The sequence below is a fragment of the Schistocerca cancellata genome, chromosome 2 (genome assembly GCF_023864275.1).
Source record: "Schistocerca cancellata isolate TAMUIC-IGC-003103 chromosome 2, iqSchCanc2.1, whole genome shotgun sequence".
In the NCBI taxonomy this organism is placed as follows: domain Eukaryota; kingdom Metazoa; phylum Arthropoda; class Insecta; order Orthoptera; family Acrididae; genus Schistocerca; species Schistocerca cancellata.
In genome coordinates, this window is record NC_064627.1 from 1,112,196,106 (window position 1) to 1,112,220,160 (window position 24,055).

The window sequence follows — 24,055 nt, forward strand, 5'->3', positions numbered from 1 at the left end:
TTTATAAGCGTTATTTTAACATTGCAAGTATAGGGCGTTCCGGAGCCCCTTAAGACAGCGTACTTTCATAACGCGCACGTTAAGGCGTGAAAACTATCGACTACTGAATCCAATATGGCACTTGCCAAGCGCCCCGCTTCGATAGCAGTTCCTACTGTCTTCGATGAAGCCTTACAAGCTGTTGGATACCCGTAAACAAACCGAGCCTGCGATACGTGATCCGGTAGTGATAGGTTTGTTGCTGTCAGGCGCGGCTCGAGGGCACCGTCGCCAGATTTGGCGGCAGGGGCGGCAGCGTGAGTTTGGTCCCCGGGCTGTGGCCGGCGCGGGGCGTCCCCCGGTGCGTGACCTCCACCTTGGGACGCAGCTGGGCGGCGCGGCGGTGAAAGTGCGGCGCGCGCCGGCTTAGAAGCGGCGGCCGGGCCCCCCCAGCGCCCAGTCGCGCCTCCGACGCCGACGCCGACACCTCACAGCCGCGCAGCGCACCCAGCAACTCACCGCAGCAGGTAGGCAGTGACGAGACGTCTGAAGTAACAGTGCTGCGATACCTGCACGTCGCACTGGCGTTTTCTGTTCCCACTAATTCACGTATCCTACAGGGTGTTTCAAAAATGACCGGTATATTTGAAACGGCAATACAAACTAAACGAGCGGCTAGAGAAATACACCGTTTGTTGCAATATGCTTGGGACAACAGTACATTTTCAGGCGGACAAACTTTCGAAATTACAGTAGTTACAATTGTCAACAACAGATGGCGCTGCGGTCTGGGAAACTCTATAGTACGATATTTTCCACATATCCACCATGCGTAGCAATAATATGGCGTAGTCTCTGAATGAAATTACCCGAAACCTTTGACAACGTGTCTGGCGGAATGGCTTCACATGTAGATGAGATTTACTGCTTCAGCTGTTCAATTGTTTCTGGATTCTGGCGGTACACCTGGTCTTTCAAGTGTCCCCACAGAAAGAAGTCACAGGGGTTCATGTCTGGCGAATAGGGAGGCCAATCCACGCCGCCTCCTGTACGTTTCGAATAGCCCAAAGCAATCACACGATCATCGAAATATTCATTCAGGAAATTAGAGACGTCGGCCGTGCGATGTGGCTGGGCACCATCTTGCATAAACCGCGAGGTGTTCGCAGTGTCGTCTAAGGCAGTTTGTACCGCCACAAATTCACGAAGAATGTCCAGATAGCGTGATGCAGTAATCGTTTCGGATCTGAAAAATGGGCCAATGATTCCTTTGGAAGAAATGGCGGCCCAGACCAGCACTTTTTGAGGATGCAGGGACGATGGAACTGCAACATGGGACTTTTCGGTTCCCCATATGCGCCAGTTCTGTTTATTGACGAAGCCGTCCAGGTAAAAATAAGCTTCGTAAGTAAACCAAATGCTGCCCACTTGCATATCGCCGTCATCAATCCTGTGCACTATATCGTTAGCGAATGTCTCTCGTGCAGCAATGGTAGCGCCGCTGAGGGGTTGCCGCGTTTGAATTTTGTATGTATAGAGGTGTAAACTCTGGCGCATTAGACGATACGTGGACGTTGGCGTCATTTGGACCGCAGCTGCAACACGGCGAACGGAAACCCGAGGCCGCTGTCGGATCACCTGCTGCACTAGCTGCGCGTTGCCCTCTGTGGTTGCCGTACGCGGTCGCCCTACCTTTCCAGCACGTTCATCCGTCACGTTCCCAGTTCGTTGAAATTTTTCAAACAGATCCTTTATTGTATCACTTTTCGGTCCATTGGTTACATTAAACCTCCGTTGAAAACTTCGTCTTGTTGCAACAACACTGTGTTCTAGGCGGTGGAATACCAACACCAGAAAAATCCTCTGTTCTAAGGAATAAACCGTGTTGTCTACAGCACACTTGCACGTTGTGAACAGCACACGCTTACAGCAGAAAGACGACGTACAGAATGGCGCACCCACAGACTGCGTTGTCTTCTATATCTTTTACATCACTTGCAGCGCCATCTGTTGTTTAAAATTGTAACTACTGTAATTTCGAAAGTTTGTCCGCCTGAAAATGTACTGTTGTCCCAAGCATATTGCAACAAACGTGTATTTCTATCGCTGCTCGTTTAGTTTTTATTGCCGTTTCAAATACACCGGTCATTTTTGAAACACCCTGTAGGTTAATACTGCGTCCCCCTTTATATTACACCACCAGCCTATTACAGTCTCGTAAATGAAGTTATTCCCGTATGACTCCTCACCTTATCGTGGCGCCGGCCGGTGTGGCCGTACGGTTCTAGGCACTTCAGTCTGGAACCGGCTGACCGCTACGGTCGCAGGTTCGAATCCTGCCTCGGACATGGATGTGTGTGATGTCCTTAGGTTAGTTAGGTTTAAGTAGTTCTAGTTTCTAGGGGACTGATGACCTCAGAAGTTAAGTCCCATATTGCTCACAGCCATTTGAACCAATCTTGTCGTGGCTCTTTCAAAACGTACTTCCACACGCCCTAAGCGGGTTACTACAGCTTCGGAGCTGCATCTACGTAAGCCTCATGCGAGCAACTATGGAGTGCGTGGCAGAAAGTACTTTTTACCGCTACTATCTTTCTCCAGCTTTATTTTGAGTCACCAGTCTTTTGACCGGTTCGTAGTGGGCAGATCGCTATGAATTCCTCTCCCGTACCAACCATTTCATCTCGGCGTAGCGCTTGCAGCCTACGTCCTCAAATATTTGCTGGGTGTTTCCCAGTCTGTGTGTTCCTGTATAGTTTTCACTCTATACAGCTCCCTCTAGTACCCTGGTGTGTTAACAGGTGTACTTCCATCGTCCTTTCTTCCTCCGCAGCTCGTGGTCCAGCGACTAGCGCTGCTGCCTCTTGATCGCGGGGTCCCGGGTTCGATTCTCGGGCGGGTTGGGATTTTCTCTGCCCGGGGACTGGATGTTTGTGTTGAACTCATCGTCATCATCATCATCATTCGTACTGAGGCTCGAATGGATTGTGAAATAAATTGGACTGTGTACACATTTGCACTTTGTACGAACGCTGATGAGTGCGCAGTTGGGCGCCCCACAAACCAAACTTCATCGTTGTCCTTCTTGCTCTACATGAAACGTTTTCGTAGTTACTAGTATAGCTGTATAGTGGAAAGACAATGAAAATTTGTGCCGGACCGGGACTGGAACCCGGATTCCCCGCTTACTGCGACCGGTCGCCTTATCATTAGGCTATCAAGGTCACATCCAAACTTCCATGTGTCGTCAGCCATGTGTCTACAGCCTGTAGTCGTACACTCATTATATACATGCCCGTACAGGCGATAAATTGTAACTGAAACTGCTTACGAGAAGCCAAAAGATGGGAGAAACCTCGAAAAAATCGTATAAAAGCTTCATATTATTACATATGATTGGTACCATCTACGGCTGTGAAATAATTCGTTTGTTATAGCGACGGCAATGTCGAGCATTACTCAAAGATACGCACGCAGGCACAAATACACCCGCTGTAACTGAACTCCGTCCGAACAAACCTTGGAAGATATTCATGATAAACAAATCCGCCACAGTTGTAAAATACACTATTGACCAAAATCTTGCACGATAGAAGTCGCTACACACCTCGATTTCCGTCGTGGAAGACTTCGGTTGGTAAAGTATTTTACAAATGTGGCGGACTTATTTACCATGAACGTGTTTCAGAACAGTTATGTCTCACAAATAAGAATTTAAACCTTGGAACGCCCCACGATGCAGACCGACCTCGTGTCATGCTCAGTCGATAGGCACCACTGGATACGGCTGTGGAGGTCAGCGTGCCCTCTCGCGGACGCTGTCAGCTTACGTGACCGGAGGCGCTGCTTCCCAGTCAGGTAGCTCCTCTACTGACCTCACAAGGGCTCAGTGCAGCCCGCGTGTCAACAGCGCACGGCATATCTGGACGGCCGGCCATCAAATATACACGCTATTCGATATATCAACCGACTACGGGATACATTTTTAGTTTTATTTTTGTTCGTTTAACATCTTCAATTAGCAACACTAGCCTAGACGAGAAACCTCTTAGAATAATCGATAAATAAGATGACGAGAATATGATAGATTATAATGCATTTTGACCTTTTCTACTTTACTGTTTTTACTGTCTTCAAATGCACGCATCTCGTGGTCGTGCGGTAGCGTTCTCGCTTCCCACGCCCGGGTTCCCGGGTTCGATTCCCGGCGGGGTCAGGGATTTTCTCTGCCTCGTGATGGCTGAGTGTTGTGTGCTGTCCTTAGGTTAGTTAGGTTTAAGTAGTTCTAAGTTCTAGGGGACTGATGAGCATAGATGTTAATTCCCATAGTGCTCAGAGCCATTTGAACCATTTTGAACTGTCTTTAAACGTGCTTCTAAAACTTCCGTCCCGAAAAGTGCTAACGGTTTTCAAATCAAACATGTGTGCAAATTTTTGTTTTTAGATAGCTTTCTTGATGGCTCTAATATGACACATTGTACCGATATTGATCGAAATTATTCAGAAAGAGACTGAAAGTTTTTAAAATTAAGTTTCCTACGTATACAAATCACGTTCGGTACAACAATAGTTATTCATTTCTGCAAAAATGCGCTACACGAAGAGTAAATAGTTGATCGATGGTCTAGGCCGCATTTGTTTTGTATACTGAGCATATAAAATGCACACTAAGCATTCAGAACTTTCTACGACTCTCGTTTCTTGACTGGCGGTCACGTACACTAAGCAAACGCGATTTATACGTATGTCTACGCAGTGGGCCGTGTGAGGTGGCGTAAGTGTCATAGCAGTGCACACTTTTTATTGAAAGTGGGCGCAAAATTTCCATCGTGATACAGGCTTACTGTAGCTTTCCACGTCTACTCGCCATGTTACTCCAACAAAGCTAGCGATCCGCCTCTTCAACCCCGTATTTCATAACGAGACGGCGAGTGAGATATTGTCAAGACTGCGTGCGATACAAACAGGCGGGCAGGTTTTTAAAGCGCTCGTCTTACACTGTTCTTTGTGCCTGTCGGTTCTCCTTTAAAGTCACGTATGCCATCCGGTTGCTGTGTTAACCATTCACCCTTTGCGCGTCGTCTGATTCGAGTTATAAATACTGTCGAAGAGACAATCTTTAATCTTCCATGTCACTGCTGGCCGGGATGACCGAGCGGTTCTAGGCGCTACAGTCGGGAACCGCGCACCGGCTACGGTCGCAGGTTCGAATCCTGCCTCGGACATGGATGTGTGTGATGTCCTTAGATCAGTTAGGTTTCAGTAGTTTTAAGTTCTAGGGGACTAATGACCTTAGAAGTTAAGTCCCATAGTGCTCAGAGCCATTTGAACCAACTTCCATGTCACTCGATTCATTTTTTGGTTAGTGGCTATCCTGACACTACAATTAGTGTTGCAGTTTCCGTCATTCTGCCAGCTGGTTCAGGTGGATGGCGACATGATTTATGGGAGACCGAGCAAAGTTTCGCGCGCTACTGCCGATTAATCGTCTGCTCAAAAGCTTCTTCCCGAACAATAGACGAGGCTCTGCCGCTTGGTTGCTTTAATTTATAAACTGATCATCCGTAACAAGTTAAGCTGAGAAATATTAATTGCTAGCATGCTAATAGTAATGATACATCTGAAGAACAATCAGTGTAAGTTATCTGCGGAACAACACTAAAAACACTCCCGTTTAAGGAACGAATTATTTACGAGTGTCTTATTTCGCGCCTGATTCCATCTGTGGCATGTTTCTTTTTGGATTTGTGTGTTTCTCTGAAAGCAAAAAGAAAAAATTTAAGAAATGCGAAATATTAGAAGGAAGGAAAGAGCCTCCAATTATACTAATATTCGACTCTGAGTACTCAGGTTTGGATTTTCTGCAGTCTGTATAATTTTGACCGTAAAGATCTGATACACCTTGTGTCTGGAACTTGATCTGTGCGGAGCGCTTGCCCAGTGTATTCTAAAACCCCATCATTCTTCATAAATTCGAATGATGCTTTTGATAATTTGTACTGCATTCGAATAAATCATCAGAGAAGCGTGAAATTTTTGTCATATGTGGCTAACAGTACTGCACAGAAACGATTAGAGCTTCAAATTATCGATTTACATACTCTCTCTTCCTTTTGTGATTTTGAGGCCAATAGCCGCAATACCCCATTAAAAAAAATGGCACATTTTCAGTGACACGTGCTTTAACTAGATTCTGGAAGTAATTCAATTCCGAATAAAATAAGATAACTTCTGGCTTAACTAATCGCAAATCCAGCCCGCCTGAGCGTAATAGAAGCCTGTTTTCCGTCAGATCACATTGCAGTATGTAAATACAGGAACACGTACCTGCTACAGCCGATGAAGACCACAGAAAAATAGGATATTATTAAATTCCTGTTACATATCCCTAGGACGTGTCGAGGGCGCTGGAAAGGTCACCATTTGAATATGAATGTACGGAGCAACGTATCGAATTTTTTTCTTAACCATTATTTCTCAGCACTACTTATCTGCAACACCCTTACAAGCTTTTCAGGCTGTTTCTGATCATCCTGCAGAGGCCTACAACGTAAGCCTATCTTCAGTGCGTGGCAGGTGGGGGGGAGAGAGGGGGCAGTGTCTGGTTCCATGCAACATTAACTGAGACGTAAAAAAAAAAGTTCCACTCTTCCATGTCTAATGGGTGAAACAGTGAATGCGATTTGTTATAACTACAGCAAATTTACTATCATAATTAACTTGCTAGTATGCTAACTTGGTCAAATACCAGCTGCAGCGGCGGAACGGGAAGCGGAACGTATTTGGACGAAGAGTCAGTCTGCAACACATCACGAGAATACTGTATATTTCACCTGAACCTTGATGCTGAACATTGTTTCCGAATTAGTTACTGGGTTCCCAGTGCAGAAATTACCACTCTGACACTAAATAGATATCGCTCGTTTCCTCTCGACATGGGAATGCGGAACACGCCTTTATACGTGTCTGTTCATGTATTCGTCTTGGGACATATGTTTCTACTCCAATAAATTTACAGGGTGTTTCAAAAATGACCGGTATATTTGAAACGGCAATAAAAACTAAACGAGCAGCGATAGAAATACACCGTTTGTTGCAATATGCTTGGGACAACAGTACATTTTCAGGCGGACAAACTTTCGAAATTACAGTAGTTACAATTTTCAACAACAGATGGCGCTGCAACATAAACATATCGATGTATTGAAGTACCTCAACATTAATGAAATCAAATCTGAATGTTGTCTCAGAAATATGTCACCTACTTTACAGAAACACAGTAGAATATTACTGGTATCGAGAGGTTGAGTTGAGGTGCCGTAATGGTTACGTAATTCAAGTACCATTACAAGCTGTAACACATTATAGTTCCAGGGAAGCCAAACGAATGGATAAGAATTAATTTGGCAACAGGAAAGAGTCATTTGTGGAAATTTATCACCATTCACAAAAATCTTGGAAGAGACTGGGCCTTTGAAATCACAGAGAGCTGCTAAGATTGCTAAGATTCACAACAAGGATTTATTCGCACAGCTGAATTTGAGGAGAGGGTTTTAAATATCGAGGTAGATGATTCATCAGTACAGAGCTTGTCATCATGGTCGTGAAATGCACGCTTCGAAGAATAAAGTGTTTTGAGTTTTGGTAGAGCCTGAGTCACAGCCGTACCATTATGTACTTTAGAGTAAATAGGATGGAAGGCAAAAAAGGAGCTATGGGGCCAAATGATTTTGCAGCTGGTGTTCAGTTGTGTCTTAGGTACGTGAATTGGTGACCGTCACTTTGAACAGCTGCTCTGAGTTTACTTTGTTACTTTAAGATGTAAGTTGTTTATGTCAATAAAAACGTAAATATTAATTCCTGACCATTATTTTCTTATCTCAAAAGTCCAATTTAGGCTCCTTTACCATCTGGATGAATTTTACTCTTAACGTTCAGGACGTACTGCGGAGAATCTATTCAGCAGACATGGCCTCATCCCTGGTCAAAACGTCGGCTTAATTCGCTCATAGTTGTTTAACAATACGACACAGCGTTACACTGAGGGAACGTTTATGTTAACTTTCAGACTTTTTCCGGTTGTAGAGCTTCCATTAGCCTTTCTGGAAGCAGAAACCTAGTTATCAACGCGCACACGGTTCTAAATGGAGACATGGATACTAAAAACTATCCTTTCTAAGGTTTCACCCTCCAGTGAAATTCTAGCACTATAATAACCTCCTCTTGAAGAACCAGTTTCGTCTGAATGTGAATACCTTTTTGTAAAATAAATTTTTTCTCGAGATAAAAAAAGGAAGTAAGATTAGTATTTAACGTGTCGTCGACAACGAGGTTATGAGAGAAGTGGCACAAGTCCAGAGCAGAGGAAGATGAAGAAGCAAATCGCCCGTGAACTATCAAAGGGACCTTCCCGGCATTTGCTTGAACTGATTTAGGATAACCACGAAAAACCTAAATCTGGATGGCTGGAAACGGATTTGAATCATCGTTCTCCCGACTGTGTGCCTAGTGTCCTAACCCTGTGAAGAGAATATGAGCTACGATGACATTTGTCATGAGGATTTTGTAGCTGGTACAGGTCACTTTCCAAGGAATAAAAACTCTATCTTAAAACTGATGTAACAAGACACTGGATCCACTCTATCGAACTATGGGCGTTGGTCGTTCCACGGACTCTCGGCATTTTGCGGTCACCGAGCACCGCAAAGGCGCTGGAATATTTCCTAGGCGGCGGTCGCTTTGTGAAAAGCCACCGACCTTGTGCCGTGCTAACCGGAACTACACGCTACATCCCGGTTGTTGCCGCCCACGGAAAGGAGACATAGGGAAAAACCTGCTGTTATCACAATTAGCATGTGAGTAAGGAGCAGGTCGTACCTTGCACGTCAATAGCGTTCCTATAAATTGCTTTTGTTGCATATTTACGCTCGTTGATAGCGGACGTTACCAGTGTTTGGAAAGCTAACGAACCGGAAGCAAATGGGTTCGTCTTTTACTGGCACATCAATGGCCCTAACGTATAAGGTGGATGCGCCGTTCATTTGCCAAATTAAGTCAGCAGTTAGATGACACGCCGTTAGCTTGTGTATACCATTAGTAGCTATTTCTGTTTCTCATGAAAGAGGTCACAGTAATCTTCTCTAGAAGCTTTCGAACAATAATGGCACAGAAACGAGGAAATACAAGTGACTCATCGCCGAAAGCCGGCAATAAACCGGTAATGAAAGTTAGTGAGATGTTCTGCTTCGAATCACTCAGAGATGAGCGTTCCGTGACCGAGTTCGCTTAATTCGTAAAATAAGGAACTCGACCCAAATCTGGGCTAGCGGCTGACGTCGCGCATTAGTTGAGGAACTGGGCACATTTTAGTTGGTTAATTTCATGGTCCATGGATTATTTTGCACGATAAATCGTCTACATTCACATCGAAAATTAATTTGTTAATTTAGCTACATGCTGGAAAATTATAAAATGTTTTTATGTTTTATTTATATTTTTTAATGTACAGGTGTGATTTAATAATTGCCACCCACTAGTTTGCACAATGCAAAAACAGAAACTCTTTTACGGAACAGAAGGAGTTGTCGAGGAAAACCTTTTCCAGTTTGTTTTCAAATTTTACTGTGCTATCCGTCGGACGTTTAATATCACTGGGTAAGTGATTAAAAATTTTAGTTGCAGTATTGTGCATCCGATTTTTGACAAATCAAAACATAAGATGGGGCACTGAATGTCATCTTTCTTCCTGGTATTGTTATTAAGTCCATCGTTGTTCTTTTTGAACTGTAGTGGTTTATTTACGACAAACTTCACGAGAAAATAAATAAACTGTGAAGCAATAATCACAATGACGAATTCCTTAAACAGATGTCAACTAGGTGATCATGGCTGAGCACCACACGCATGCTAATAAGCGCAAATGCGGCTGAACTAAGTTGTTTTAGGAGTTTCAAAATGTGTTTTGTCTAGTTTACGTTCTTATCAGTACGGACACCTGAGAATTTAGAAGTTTCCATCTTATTTATTATTCCTCCACCATGTGTCACACTTGTCATTGGTGTAGTACCGCTACATGTACAGAACCGAATATGTTGTGTCTTTTTAAAACAGGCAGTTGGACCATTCGCAGACAAACGAGTCAATGATACTTTGAAGAACTTTGTTTACCTTTTCTCCTTTCTCTTTATGTGTGCTTGGACTGATTAGCATGCTAGTGTCATCTGCAACAACAACTAATTCTGTTTGTTGTATATTAGACGGAAGTTCGCTTACATATTTGAGTTACAGTAGTAGACCTAAGATTGAGCCTTGTGGAACCTCATATATCATTTCTGCCGTCAGAATTGCGTCCCCAAACTATAGTGGTTAAATTACTAAGTACAGCTTTCTACATTCTATTGGGTGGATGCCACATTATCCACTGGTTCACCATACCATGAATTCCACAAATCTTAGATACTGGAGAATACTGTGATTCACACAGTCAAATGCCTTAAATAGGTCCCAGAAAATGCCAACCAGCGCTATTGCATTTTTAACGGTTGTAAAATTTGGCGAATGAAGACCAAATAGTCTTCGTTCCATACTTGTTTTCCGTGCTTTCCCTAACTCAATCTAGGGGAATATCGGAATGGTGGCGTTTCCTTTGCCATGATTTAGTGTTAGGCCACTATTGATTCAGCTACTGACAACAATAAGCTCTAACCTTCCTTAAATAGTTAGATAGAATAGCAGTGGTAAGACGGCTTTCGGAATACATTTAGTAAGAGAAACTGATATGGTTCCATGCAATTCCTGAACGCCACAATGCACATGAATGCCTTGGGCTATGATCCGATATCTTCGAGGTATTGTATGGCGTAGAATTATATGGCATTTTTATTTATCCATAAAGAGCTGAAATTTAATGTCCTGCATATATTTATTAGACGCAGTTATTTATGTCTTGGTTGATTGTTTTTCAACGATGTACACAATAAGTTGCAGTTTCTCTTAAGATAATGAACCCGCCATTGTTGAAATACTTCGGGTTAAGTGTTCGTAACACTCTTTGTAGAACGTCTCTGAAACTAGTATCAGTGATAGAGGTGTTCAGATTTCGCTTTTTGTTGCTTTCGCCGCGCGGAGTGGCCACGCGGTTTGAGGCGCCATTCACGGATTGCGTGGCCCCTCCCGCCGGAGGTTCGAGTCCTCATTCGGGCAAGGATGTGTCTGTGTTGTTCTTATAATAAATTAGTTTAAGTAGTGGGTAAGTCTAAGGACCGATGACCTTAGCAGTTTGGTCCCTTAGGAATTCACACACACTTTTTGTTCCTTTCCGGAAGTTAAAGACAGCGTCAGTGCGATGCATTATGCATTCTGTTAGCCATGAGCGATGGATTATCACACTGAACCCGTGTTCCCGTACCATAACGTCAGACTATTTAGTAGATTTAAAGCGGGAACTGTAATAATTGTTCTTCGTTGAAGTTGCTGGAACACAACGGGAAGCCGAGAGAAGTACTTGTCGAATGTGCACCTGTGTTATGTGTATGATTACGATTTGTGATATGCAGATTAGTAATGAATTTGTTACGGATAGCTCTGAAAATGAAGTAAGGGAAAGGATACAAACCGGGGCTTACTTCCAGTGGCGTAAGACCAAGGGTGGCCTCTGCGTTTATTGTTCCCAGTCATGATCATCAGTGCTACCACACGACCTGGCTACATGAGATACTGCCCGGGAGGTTGGGATTTAATTCTAAACGGTCAAAGATTGATAAAATGTCACCATTACGGTTCCATCGGCAACCTCCACATTGACCAAAAACGTGTTAAAGAGCGGTACTGACTTCTAAAACTTCATCGTGACAGTTTGAGCTCATACCACACTGAATGTCTGAAAAGAACAGAAAAATACCACAACAGATCTGCATTACTTGTGATGGGTACATGATTGGAGCGATATTAGGTGGAATAACTGCTCAAGCCGAGCCAAGGGGAAGACCAGCTTAGATTTATTGGAAGCGTCCTAAGAATGTGCAATTCACGCATGGAATAGGTCGCTTAGATAGTAACCTTTGCGGCCAATCCATGAGTATCGTGCGTCGGTCTGGAATACTATCTACTTGAAACGTGTCAAGAGATAGTAAAGTCTCACGGAACAGATGCTAGATTCTTTATGAATTTCCTTAGGTACAATGAAAGTGTTATAGAAATACCCAACGGACCGCAGTACGAGGTGTTTCAAAGAAGAATATGTGCATTACGCACATCATACTCAAAAAATTCCGAGTATCTAAAATACGAGTAAAATGTTAGTATTTCTTCGAAAATACATCTTGCATAATGACCACGACACTAAAATTAGTGGTGGTGAGCTTTATAAAGAGGATCACGGATAATATTTCTTCTGACGTACCGTCTGCAAGTGAAATAGTAAGTGGAAAGCCGATGGCTCTGAGCACTATGGGACTTAACATCTATGGTCATCAGTCCCCTAGAACTTAAAACTACTTAAACCTAACTAACCTAAGGACATCACACAACACCCAGTCATCACGAGGCAGAGAAAAATCCCTGACCCCGCCGGGAATCGAACCCGGGAACCCGGGAGTGGGAAGCGAGAACGCTACCGCACGACCACGAGCTGCGGACGGAAAGCCGATGCTAATGCGCTACGTTCAGTCTGCCTTGCAGAGTGCAGACGTAGATACGCATATAGACCTGATTAATCCGTTGCAGCAGAATCTTCTCACGAAATTCCAATCACCAACTTTCTCCTCCAAATGCGAAAATATTTTGTTGACACCGACCTACAAAGGGAGAAACGATCACCACGATAAAATGAGGGAAATCAGAGCTCGTACGGATAGATATAGGTGTTCATTCTTTCCGCGCGCTATACGAGATTGGAATAACAGAGAATTGTGAAGGTGGTTCGATGAACCCTCTGCCAGGCACTTAAATGTGATTTGCAAGGTATCCGTGTAGATGTAGAATCGAAACGTGTTGGGTTATGATTAAAGGATTCTGTCTGAAGAAAGTCGCTGTGGTTCACGTCAAACATCGCCCTTCAGACTCGAGACCCTAGCTTCATTAAAAATAAATTATTTCCATCTTATATGTGCTTTTCTCTTAGATATCATAGTGAAAAATCTAGAGAAATTTAGATACGTGGGAGGTTCCTTGTTTTCGTTCCACCCAACCGTGCTATAAGAGGAGACATATGATACAGCAAGTAGCTATCTTGCAAGTAAACTCAGCGTGTCGATGACGTCACTGAGTATATCCTTCAGCTAGCGGCATGGAAAGCCGTTGGGCGGGGTCCCGTGGTCACACCGTGTGCTGGTAACAAGAAAACTTGTCCCCGCAGCGGACTAGAAACTCCAGGCTAGCTCGTTTTATACGCCTCAGCACGCGAGGAAAGGTTTTGCTTTCCTTCTCGTGCATTTATTATTACTTTTTGTTTCGCTCTGGATCTGATACCTCACGTACGTTTTTTCCCCTTTCCCACTTTCTAAGCTCTTTTCCAGTTCGAAACCCTTCGACCCGATTGAAAGAGAGACCGATTTACCTCATTATTCCGTCGAAGCTGACAAATTACGTTGAACGTGGCCAAAATAGCCTTCGGCAGCTCAGCTGCTTACATTCGTTTGTCTATTTATTGCTGTTACATCGACACCCAACCTCCAGAGTTTCTACACTTGACGTTCAGTATTCACTGACTTAGCAAATGTCATAGCGGGGCACAGATGGAGCAGGTATGTTGTATGTGAACCACACCTCCCCTACAGCTGTACAGGAGACATCTGAGAAGTAGTTCTGCAAGTGATTTGTGTAACCTGCAACGTTATCGTGAGCTGACGCCGTTCGAGTGAATTATGGAGGTCAGTGCTCGACGGATGGGACTTTCGATTTCGACAGTGGTGCGGGAATTCGGCTTCACGCGCTCGACAGTATTTAGAGTGAGTCGTGAATGGTTGAATAATGGCGTTACATTCCACAACAGACTAACTACCGACAGTCCAGCCTCCCTCGATGAGCATGACTGGCGGCAAATGAGACGGGTTGTCAAAAGTGGCAGAAGGGCAACAGCGCAAAAAATTACGTCTGGATTCAACACAGGAAGTGCTAGACACGTCCTTCAGTGGGCAGACCGTACGAACGTAGGTTCCATGTGGCATGGGAGCTGGCACCGCACACGGGCACCACTGTTAACCCAAAGTCATTGGGCACAACGGCTGCATTTGTTGCTAATCGCCGGCCGGTGTGGCCAAGCGGTTAAAGGCGCTACAGTCTGGAACCCCGTCACCACTACGGTCGCAGGTTCGAATCCTGCCTCGGGCATGGATGTGTGTGATGTCCTTAGGTTAGTTAGGTTTAAGTAGTTCTAAGTTCTAGGGGACTGATGACCTTAGATGTTAAGTCCCATAGTGCTCAGAGCCATTTGAACCATTTGTTGCTAATCTCCAGGGATGGACACTGGGGTAATAGCGTAACATGATATGGTCTGACGAATCATGATTATAACGGCAAGAGGGTGTGGTCCAAGGCGTTGGTGTCTCTGTTGTGCTGTGAAATGCAATTTCCTGCCATGGAATGGATCCCCTAGTTGTTCTGGATGGTGTCTTGAAGGGAGGATGTAAGATGAACATCAACAAAAGCAAAACCAGGATAATGGAAGGTAGTCGAATTAAGTCGGGTGATGTTGAGGGTATTACATTAGGAAATGAGACACTTAAAGTAGTAAAGGAGTTTTGCTGTTTGGGGAGCAAAATAACTGATGATGGTCGAAGTAGAGAGGATATAAAATGTAGACTGGCAATGGCAAGGAAAGCGTTTCTGAAGAAGAGAAATTTGTTAACATCGAGTATAGATGTGTCAGGAAGTCGTTTCTGAAAGTATTTGTGTGGAGAGTAGCCATGTATGGAAGTTAAACATGGACGATAAATAGAATAGAAGCTTTCGAAATGTGGTGCTACAGAAGAATGCTGAAGATTAGATTGGTAGATCACATAACTAATGAGGAGGTACTGAATAGGATTGGGGAGAAGAGGAGTTTGTGGCACAACTTGACCAGAAGAAGGGATCGTTTGGTAGGACATGTTCTGAGGCATCGAGGGATCACCAATTTAGTATTGGAGGGCAGCGTGGAGGGTAAAAATCGTAGGGGGAGACCAAGAGATGAATACACTAAGCAGATTCAGAAGGATGTAGGTTGCAGTAGGTACTGGGAGATGAAGAAGCTTGCGCAGGATAGAGTAGCATGGAGAGCTGCATCAAACCAGTCTCAGGACTGAAGACCACAACAACAACAGTTGTTCTGGAAGGGGATTTGGACGGTCCGCGGTATGATGAGCTGCTCGGGGACCACCTCCATCCATTTTTGGCCTTCCAGCACCGTGGTGATTCCGCGGTATTTCAAGATGATAACGCGCCGCCACATTGCTCCCATGTAGACCGGAGATGGTTCCGGGAACCTGCACGGGACGTCAAAACACTCAGATGGCCACCCCGGAGCTTAGATTTGAACACCATCGAGCATATCTGAGATGTCACAGAACGTAAGCTCCGTGCCGTGGGTCATGGACCCGTGGACACAACAGAACTGGCTGCCGGTCTTGATTTCAGCTGCTCCAGATGGGTACCAGTGACTCGTAGACCCACTTCCACTCCAGAGGACTCTCCACGCGGTATTAGGCACGTGCCCATGACATTTGGTAAGTGAATGTGTACTGAGCTAATATGCACAAAATTCCTCATTACTAATTCACAATTTTGGTGTTATTTACTGCAAAAATAACGATACTTTAAACGTACAACCCACATGACGAATTGAATGGAAAGGGGTGAAACCCCATCACTAAGTAATAAACAACCACCGAACTCAGGCATGCTGGAAGGGTGTCTTGTAAGCATTTAGAGTTTCGATAGTCCCTCTTTATACCTCTAAACTTAAGTTATTACTGAATATAAGTAGGCTTCCCCGGATGGTGTCGTAATGAGTAAAGCTCTTCTTGGTGTTGTACCGTGTCATTGTATAAAATACTTTAATTGTAATTTATAACACCGACATTTCGACCGTATTATAATGGCCTTCCTCAGAGCAATACCTGTCGTAATACGGTCGAAATGTCGGTTTAAGATGAAACTGGTCATATACAATCACAATCTGAGAAGAATAGTGGTGTCTACACCTACAAAATACAAGAAAAATAGTACCCTTATTAAACATTATTTAAGTTGTCAGTGCCTCACAAAGGAGTGCAATATGCATGAACAAAAGTTTTTGATTATTTGCCCTACATCCTAAAAGTCTGATAGATTGCAAAGTAATTTTTAAATCTAACGTAAAATCATTTCTTCTAGAGAACTCTTTGTAATCCGTTGACGAATTATTTAAGAAGTGGTAGCCTGTCAAGAAATACGTTTACGTTTAGTCGCACGTGTAGGACTGAAAAATAATATAGTCATTAATGTTAAAAATAATCATGTATACATATCACGCAAATGGGTTGGTTTCACATTATTTCGACAGAAAATTGTTCAAATGTCTTATGTAATGTGTAACTAGCTGACTAACTCTTGGTGATCAAGAACTAATAGCAGACACTTGTAACACACGCTGCAGTATTCTGAAAAATACTATCATGGTAACTTCACTTTCCCCTGAAAAATAAGGAATTAGCAAACAGAAATATGGCAGTATAAACTAGTTTATTCAAGTTTAAATGATATATGGCAGTAATCGAGGGTACAGAAAAGTAACCGAACCAAGGTTCTACACTAATTCTAGGGTGCGGGTTCTTCAATTTTGGTTGTGATCCATATGTAGTCCCGAAAATTTAACACTATCGACTTATTGTCTTTTCGTTGCAAGTAAGATGTCAAATAACAGGCGAAACCTGCTTATAAGCACTGAAAACTTTATGGTAGATATTGTATAAATACTACCACCCTTCCCCCTCTCCAACGTGTCGGATCTACAGAAGCTCTCTCAGGACCTTTGTCAACCGGAGTCGACTGACGAGAAAATTTTTCGGAGAAAATTCGTGCCTGGTTATTTATTAACTGACGCCGCCATTTATTATTTCCTAATTTTATGGGCTTTTGTAATTTCTTGTAACTCAATGTTGCAGTTACTAAGCATAATTTTAATATACTCAGATTCAGTGCCAAGGAAGTCCCAATGGATCCTCCTGATAGAGATGTATTCGCTGTATGCTGTATCTTCACGTGGGATTATTAAATCAAGAATCGAAAATAAGTACATTCCAATACGTGGTGCATGAGATGCGTCAGGGCATCTCTGGTTTATGTACGAGTAGATACACTACTGGCCATTAAAATTGCTACACCAAGAAGAAATGCATTTGATAAGCGGGTATTCATTGGACAAATATATTATACTAGAACTGACATGTGATTACATTTTCACGCAATTTGGGTGCATAGATCCTGAGAAATCAGTACCCAGACCAACCACCTCTGGCCGTAATAACGGCCTTCATACGCCTGTGCATTGAGTCAAAGAGAGCTTGGATGGCGTGTACAGGTACAGCTGCCCATCCAGCTTCAACACGATACCACAGTTCATCAAGAGCAGTGATTGGCGTATTGTGACGAGCCAGTTGCCCGGCCACCGTTGACCAGACATTTTCAGTTGGTGAGAGATCTGGAGAATGTGCTGGGCTGGGCAGCAGTCGAACATTTTCTATATCCAGAAAGGCCAGTACAGGACCTGCAACATGCGGTCGTGCAGTGTCCTGCTGAAATGTAGGGTTTCGCAGGAATCGAATGAAGGGTAGAGCCACGGGTCGTAACACATCTAAAATGTAAGGTCGACTGTTCAAAGTGCCATTAATGCGAACAAGAGGCGACCGAGACGTGTAGCCAATGGCACCCCATACCATCACGCCGGGTGTTACGCCAGTATGGCGATGACGAATACACGCTTCCAATGTGCATTCACCGCGATGTCACCAAACACGGATGCGACCATCATAATGTTGTAAACAGAACCTGGATTCATACGAAGAAATGACGTTTTGCCATTCGTGCACCCAGGTTCGTCGTTGAGTACACCATCGCAGGCAGCCGGCCGGAGTGGCCGTGCGGTTCTAGGCGCTACAGTCTGGATCCGCGTGACCGCTACGGTCGCAGGTTCGAATCCTGCCTCGGGCATGGATGTGTGTGATGTCCTTAGGTTAGTTAGGTTTAAGTAGTTCTAAGTTCTAGGGGACTGATGACCACAGCAGTTAAGTCCCATAGTGCTCAGAGCCATTTGAACCATTTGAACCATCGCAGGCGCTCCTGCCTGTGATGCAGCGTCAAGGGTAACCGCAGCCATAGTCTCCGAGCTGATAGTCCATGCTGCTGCAAACGTCGTCGAACTGTTCGTGCAGATGGTTGTTGTCTTGCAAACGTCCCCATCTGTTGACTCATGGATCGAGACGTGGCTGCACGATCCGTTACAGCCATGCGGATAAGATGCCTGTCATCTCGACTGCAAGTGATACGAGGCCATTGGGATCCAGCACAGCGTTCCGTATTACCCTTCCGAACCCACCGATTCCATATTCCGCTAAGTCATTGGATCTCGACCAACGCGAGCAACAATGTCGCGATACAATAAACCGCAATCAAATGGCTCCGAGCACTATGGGACTTAACATCTGAGGTCATCAGTCCCCTAGAACTTAGAACTACGTAAACTTAACTAACCTAAGGACCTCACACACATCCATGCCCGAGGCAGTATTCGAACCTGCGACCGTAGTGGTCGCGCGGTTCCAGACTGAAGTTTCTAAACCGCAATCGCGACAGGCTACAATCCGACCTTTATCAAAGTCGGAAACGTGCTGGTACGCATTTCTCCTCCCTACACGAGGCATCACAACGACGTTTCACCAGGCAACGCCGGTCAACCGCTGCTTGTGTATGAGAAATCGGTTGGAAACTTTCCTTATGTCAGCACGTTGTAGGTGTCGCAACAGGCGTCAACCTTGTGTGAATGCTCTGAAAGCTCATCATTTGCATATCACAGCATTTTCTTCCTGTCGGTTAAATTTTGCGTCTGTAGCACGTCATCTTCGTGGTGTAGCAATTGTAATGGCCAGCAGTGTAAATGGTTCAAGAAAAAACAGTGACTCATAATCCACAGTTACCAGACACTGCAGTTCGAAGGAAACATGAGATTTCCCTTCCCCTTCTTCCTTTCGAACGACAGCCAATCGCGAGCCTTGTCTGGGGATGTAGGACGTTCGCTGAACTCCTTTTATGGCCCGCAGCCCCTCACTGAGACAACGTGCCTATCAATTAAAGGCGACTGCTTAACCAGGGAACTGAACGCACCGGCTTTCACCGAACTCAGTCTTCAGCTGTCAGCCTCGCCGCTGCGGTTTACGGAGCTAGGTATTCTCCGCACGATGCACCGACGCACCCAGTTTCTCGTAAAGAGTTGCTACGTTGTTTCAACTATCTGAAGTAATAGCTGTCCTTATATTGAGAACGAAGAAGGAGAATTCTCACATTCTCCACTAACATCGGTTCACACCATGTTCCACAAGCTAAAGGAGAATCTAATTTTAGATTGTATGCCAGAGTCCACTTGCTCTGGTGGAACATGGAGATTTCAGGAAGAATCGCAGCTGTTACCGTTCCGCCTTAAAAGTGACACATTTTATAGAATGCGAAGTCAGCTGCTCACAGATGCTTGTGGCGCTATGTGTGGCCGCAGACACTGTCGCTGATATTCATGGATATTTCTCAGTGGATGTTGCTGAACAAACTCAGATTGAAGACATTTAATATTTACAAAACTGACATACGGATAGACTTATTTAAGAACTGAAGTGTTGGCAGAAGAGCCAACACCTTGTAGCTAGAGGAGGCCGAAATGCACGCGTGCAAGCTCACGCAGATTGGCGTGAGGTCTGGAACAGTTAAGGGAAATTGTAGTAGCAAATAAAGTACGTAGTTGAAGTAATACTTAACTTTATTCCACAAGTGGAGAACATCGCTCTTGAATGTACATGCTTTTAATATCTCAATATCAATTGGTAATGGCGCCTTGCTAGGTCGTAGCAACTGACGTAGCTGAAGGCTATGCTAACTATCGTCTCGGCAAATGAGAGCGTATTTGTCAGGGTAGCATCGCTAGCAAAGTCGGCTGTACAACTGGGGCGAGTGCTAGGACGTCTCTCTAGACCTGCCGTGTGGCGGCGCTCGGTCTGCAATCACTGACAGTGGCGACACGCGGGTCCGACGTATACTAACGGACCGCGGCCGATTTAAAGGCTACCACCTAGCAAGTGTGGTGTCTGGCGGTGACACCACAAGAACTATTTCAAGGATAGGCGTTAGCGTATACATGGTTAGTCTGCAATTTATAATTAAGTGATGAATGGGCTTCATGTGGTTCCAAAGTTCTGCAGCGACCGTAAACCATAAAATTACCAAGTAAGCAGCAACCAGTCGCAAAAACGTGTTTTCTTTATTTACTTTTCCAAATTGGTTTCAACTGATTAACAGTCATCATCGGTGCTTTGAACGAATATGTGCCCTGAGTAGTAATACCGTCTTAAGCAGAGGTCAAAGATAATGTTTTATCAATCCTATCTGGTACGGATCCCACACCGGTGAGCAGTATTCGAGCAGAGGGCGAACAACTGTACTGTAACCTACTTCCTTTGTTTTCGGACTGCATTTCCTTAGGATTCTTCCAATGGATTTCGTAACGGTTGCTGGTGTCGCTGCCACGATGAAAATAATTAAATGGAATAAGTGTGCGAAGAGCATTCTATGTTCATCGCAGGGCCAAGGCGTGTCACAAACGACTCAGGAAAGGACGGGTGTCCTAGGCAAATGACCCTCGATCCGTGATGCCACACCGCATTACCGGTGTCATTGTCCACCAGGTGGATGGCCTCATAACTGAAGACCGTCGAATTCCATTGGCAGTCGCTGCTCAAGAGGGCGTAGCGAACGCCGGAATTGCGACGGACATGCAGTGCTCGCCATACACTTGTGCCATTCTTTATCGAATTCCCTTTCCCCGCAGTCCTACCGCTGGAATCGAACGCACTTCACCCCTTTGCTGTTTTCTTGAGTCCTCTGTTCCTCTGTTTTCAAGGACAGTCGACGCGTGTTCACGCTTGCCCCGGCACCATGTCGGTGTGTCCGTGACCCTCTAGTGGTGAGTCTGGAGCCCAGGTGCCCTTGTAGGGGACCACACCTTCTTCCGCAGGCAATGGCACTGCGGTTCCTTCAGCAGTTTTCATTGTACGGCCTCCAGCCCATGTCGTTTTGGATGCTCCTTATACAGGGCTATTACAAATGATTGAAGCGATTTCATAAATTCACTGTAGTTCCATCCATTGACATATGGTCACGACACACTACAGATACGTAGAAAAACTCATAAAGTTTTGTTCGGCTGAAGCCGCACTTCAGGTTTCTGCCGTCAGAGCGCTCGAGAGCGCAGTGAGACAAAATGGCGACAGGAGCCGAGAAAGCGTGTGTCGTGCTTGAAATGCACTCACATCAGTCAGTCATAACAGTGCAACGACACTTCAGGACGAAGTTCAACAAAGATCCACCAACTGCTAACTCCATTCGGCGATGGTATGCGCAGTTTAAAGCTTCTGGATGCCTCTGTAAGGGGAAATCAACGGGTCGGCCTGCAGTGAGCGAAGAAACGGTTGAACGCGTGCGGGCAAGTTTCACGCGTAGCCCGCGGAATATTGGCTCATGCCACAACTGGAGACCGACAGCGCCGACTTTATCTTTCAACAGGATGGTGCTCCACCACACTTCCATCATGATTTTCGGCATTTCTTAAACAGGAGATTGGAAAACCGATGGATCGGTCGTGGTGGAGATCATGATCAGCAATTCATGTCATGGCCTCCACGCTCTCCCGACTTAACCCCATGCGGGGTGTGGGGTGGGGTTATGTGAAAGATTCAGTGTTTAAACCTCCTCTACCAAGAAACGTGCCAGAACTGCGAGCTCGCATCAACGATGCTTTAGAACTCATTGATGGGGGCATGCTGCGCCGAGTGTGGGAGGAACTTGATTATCGGCTTGATGTCTGCCGAATCACTAAAGGGGCACATATCGAACATTTGTGAATGCCTAAAAAAACTTTTTGAGTTTTTGTATGTGTGTGCAAAGCATTTTGAAAATATCTCAAATAATAAAGTTATTGTAGAGCTGTGAAATCGCTTCAATCATTTGTAATAACCCTGCACATCACTACGAGTTTTGGCGTAATTTAAGCTAAATGGTGTGTTCCTATTTGCTTCGAGCCCTGATAAAAACAATCGGAGACCTTAGTTCTTGTACTCACCCTTTACCTTCCACTTTGATTCATCGGGCCGTTCCGTCATTATAATTTTCACGAACTTTTGCGAACAACAAAATTTTGAAACTGAGGTAAGTGTGTATGTGACTACGTGCGACACAATGAGATGTATAGTGTAACATATGTAATTCAGATAGTTTTTGTTTTCAAAAATACCCTATATGTGGCCGAAATACTCACTCCAGTAAAATTACTTTAAGTGTCAATATGAATAATTTACAAACGTTCGAGCATCTGCGAAAATTAAGTTCGAAATGGGTAAAGAAATGAAGGGAGTGACAAATCCAGATGCGCGTATAAAATGAAATGATAAAAATTGGCCGGCCGCTGTGGCTGAGCGGTTCTACGCGCTTCAGTCCGGAACCGCGGTGCTGCTACGGCCGCAGGTTCGAATCCTGCCTCGGGCATGGATGTGTGTGATGTCCTTAGGTTAGTTAGGTTTAAGTAGTTCTAAGTTCTAGGTGGGTAGATCACGTAACTAATGAGGAGGTATTGAATATGATTGGGGAGAAGAGAAGTTTGTGGCACAACTTGACTAGAAGAAGGGATCGGTTGGTAGGACATGTTCTGAGGCATCGAGGGATCACAAATTTAGCATTGGAGGGCAGCGTGGAGGGTAAAAATCGTAGAGGTAGACCAAGAGATCAATACACTAAGCAGATTCAGAAGGATGTAGGTTGCAGTAGGTACTGGGAGATGAAGAAGCTTGCACAGGATAGAGTAGCATGGAGAGCTGCATCAAACCAGTCTCAGGACTGAAGACCACAACAACAACAACAAGTTCTAGGGGACTGATGACCACAGACGTTAAGTCCCATAGTGCTCTGAGCCATTTGAACCATTTTTGACTGATGACCTCAGATGTTAAGTCCCATAGTGCTTAGTGCCATTTGAACCATTTTTGATAAAAAAAATGAAATGACGGAGTACATCGCCGAATGTACATCTTAATTTGCTATAAAAACAAGTGTACCATACGTAATTTGACACTGTATGCAAAGATATAATGCATGATACCCGTAAACATTTGCGATTGAATACTAAACGATATGAAATAGTTCATTGCTGTCTGAAAAAAATCTTTCGTTTGTTGACATGATGGGATTACATTTTCTTGGAGACATATTTGCGCCTCAGATTTATCTTCGATAAGGATAGAAGCTGAAGCAATGAATTCAAATGCGCGTCAAGGGGTGGACCTCGGCGCTAGAGTCCTGCTTAGTAGTCAGATGTGTTTATCCACTACACCACCGTGGCACCGTGACTAACACAGCTGGCTAAATAAGCGGGAGAGCCGGGTCCAAGTCGAGGTCTTGACACAAATTTTAATTCATTACTTGAGCTTCTATTCTTATCTAAGATACCGTTAAGACTCAATATGTCTCCAGGAAAATGTAATTCCATCAGATCAATAGATCACCTACACTTGAGGCACAGGCCGGATTTCTCCATTACGTCCGAAGCCGCAGGCTAGTCCAAAATCGGAGAGCCTCGGCAATACTGATGATTTAAGACGGGGATAAACAATATGTGCTGACGTGTGGATTTAAGTTTTGGTTAGGAAGAGCACTGACTGTGATGGTCCGTGCAGCTATGTCAGCTGCAGTGATACGGTGGTGAAATGCCTGAATAAATAAAAGACCAGACCTCGTTTCGAGTCCAGGCTTTGACACAAATTTTAATTCATTATATCAGCTTCTATCCTTATCGAAGAACTGTCCTGTGGTT

At 44.5% G+C, this 24,055-nt stretch overlaps 1 protein-coding gene across 1 annotated transcript in view; it reads left to right on the top strand.

The window, feature by feature from the left end:
• The first annotated feature begins 427 nt into the window (after positions 1-427).
• LOC126163133 (protein yellow-like) overlaps positions 428-24,055 on the top strand; it is a 157,100-nt gene continuing 133,472 nt past the window's right edge. The window contains exon 1 of the mRNA XM_049920060.1: positions 428-506. The gene's annotated coding sequence lies outside the window, so the exon portion shown is untranslated. The remainder of the gene's footprint in view (positions 507-24,055) is intronic.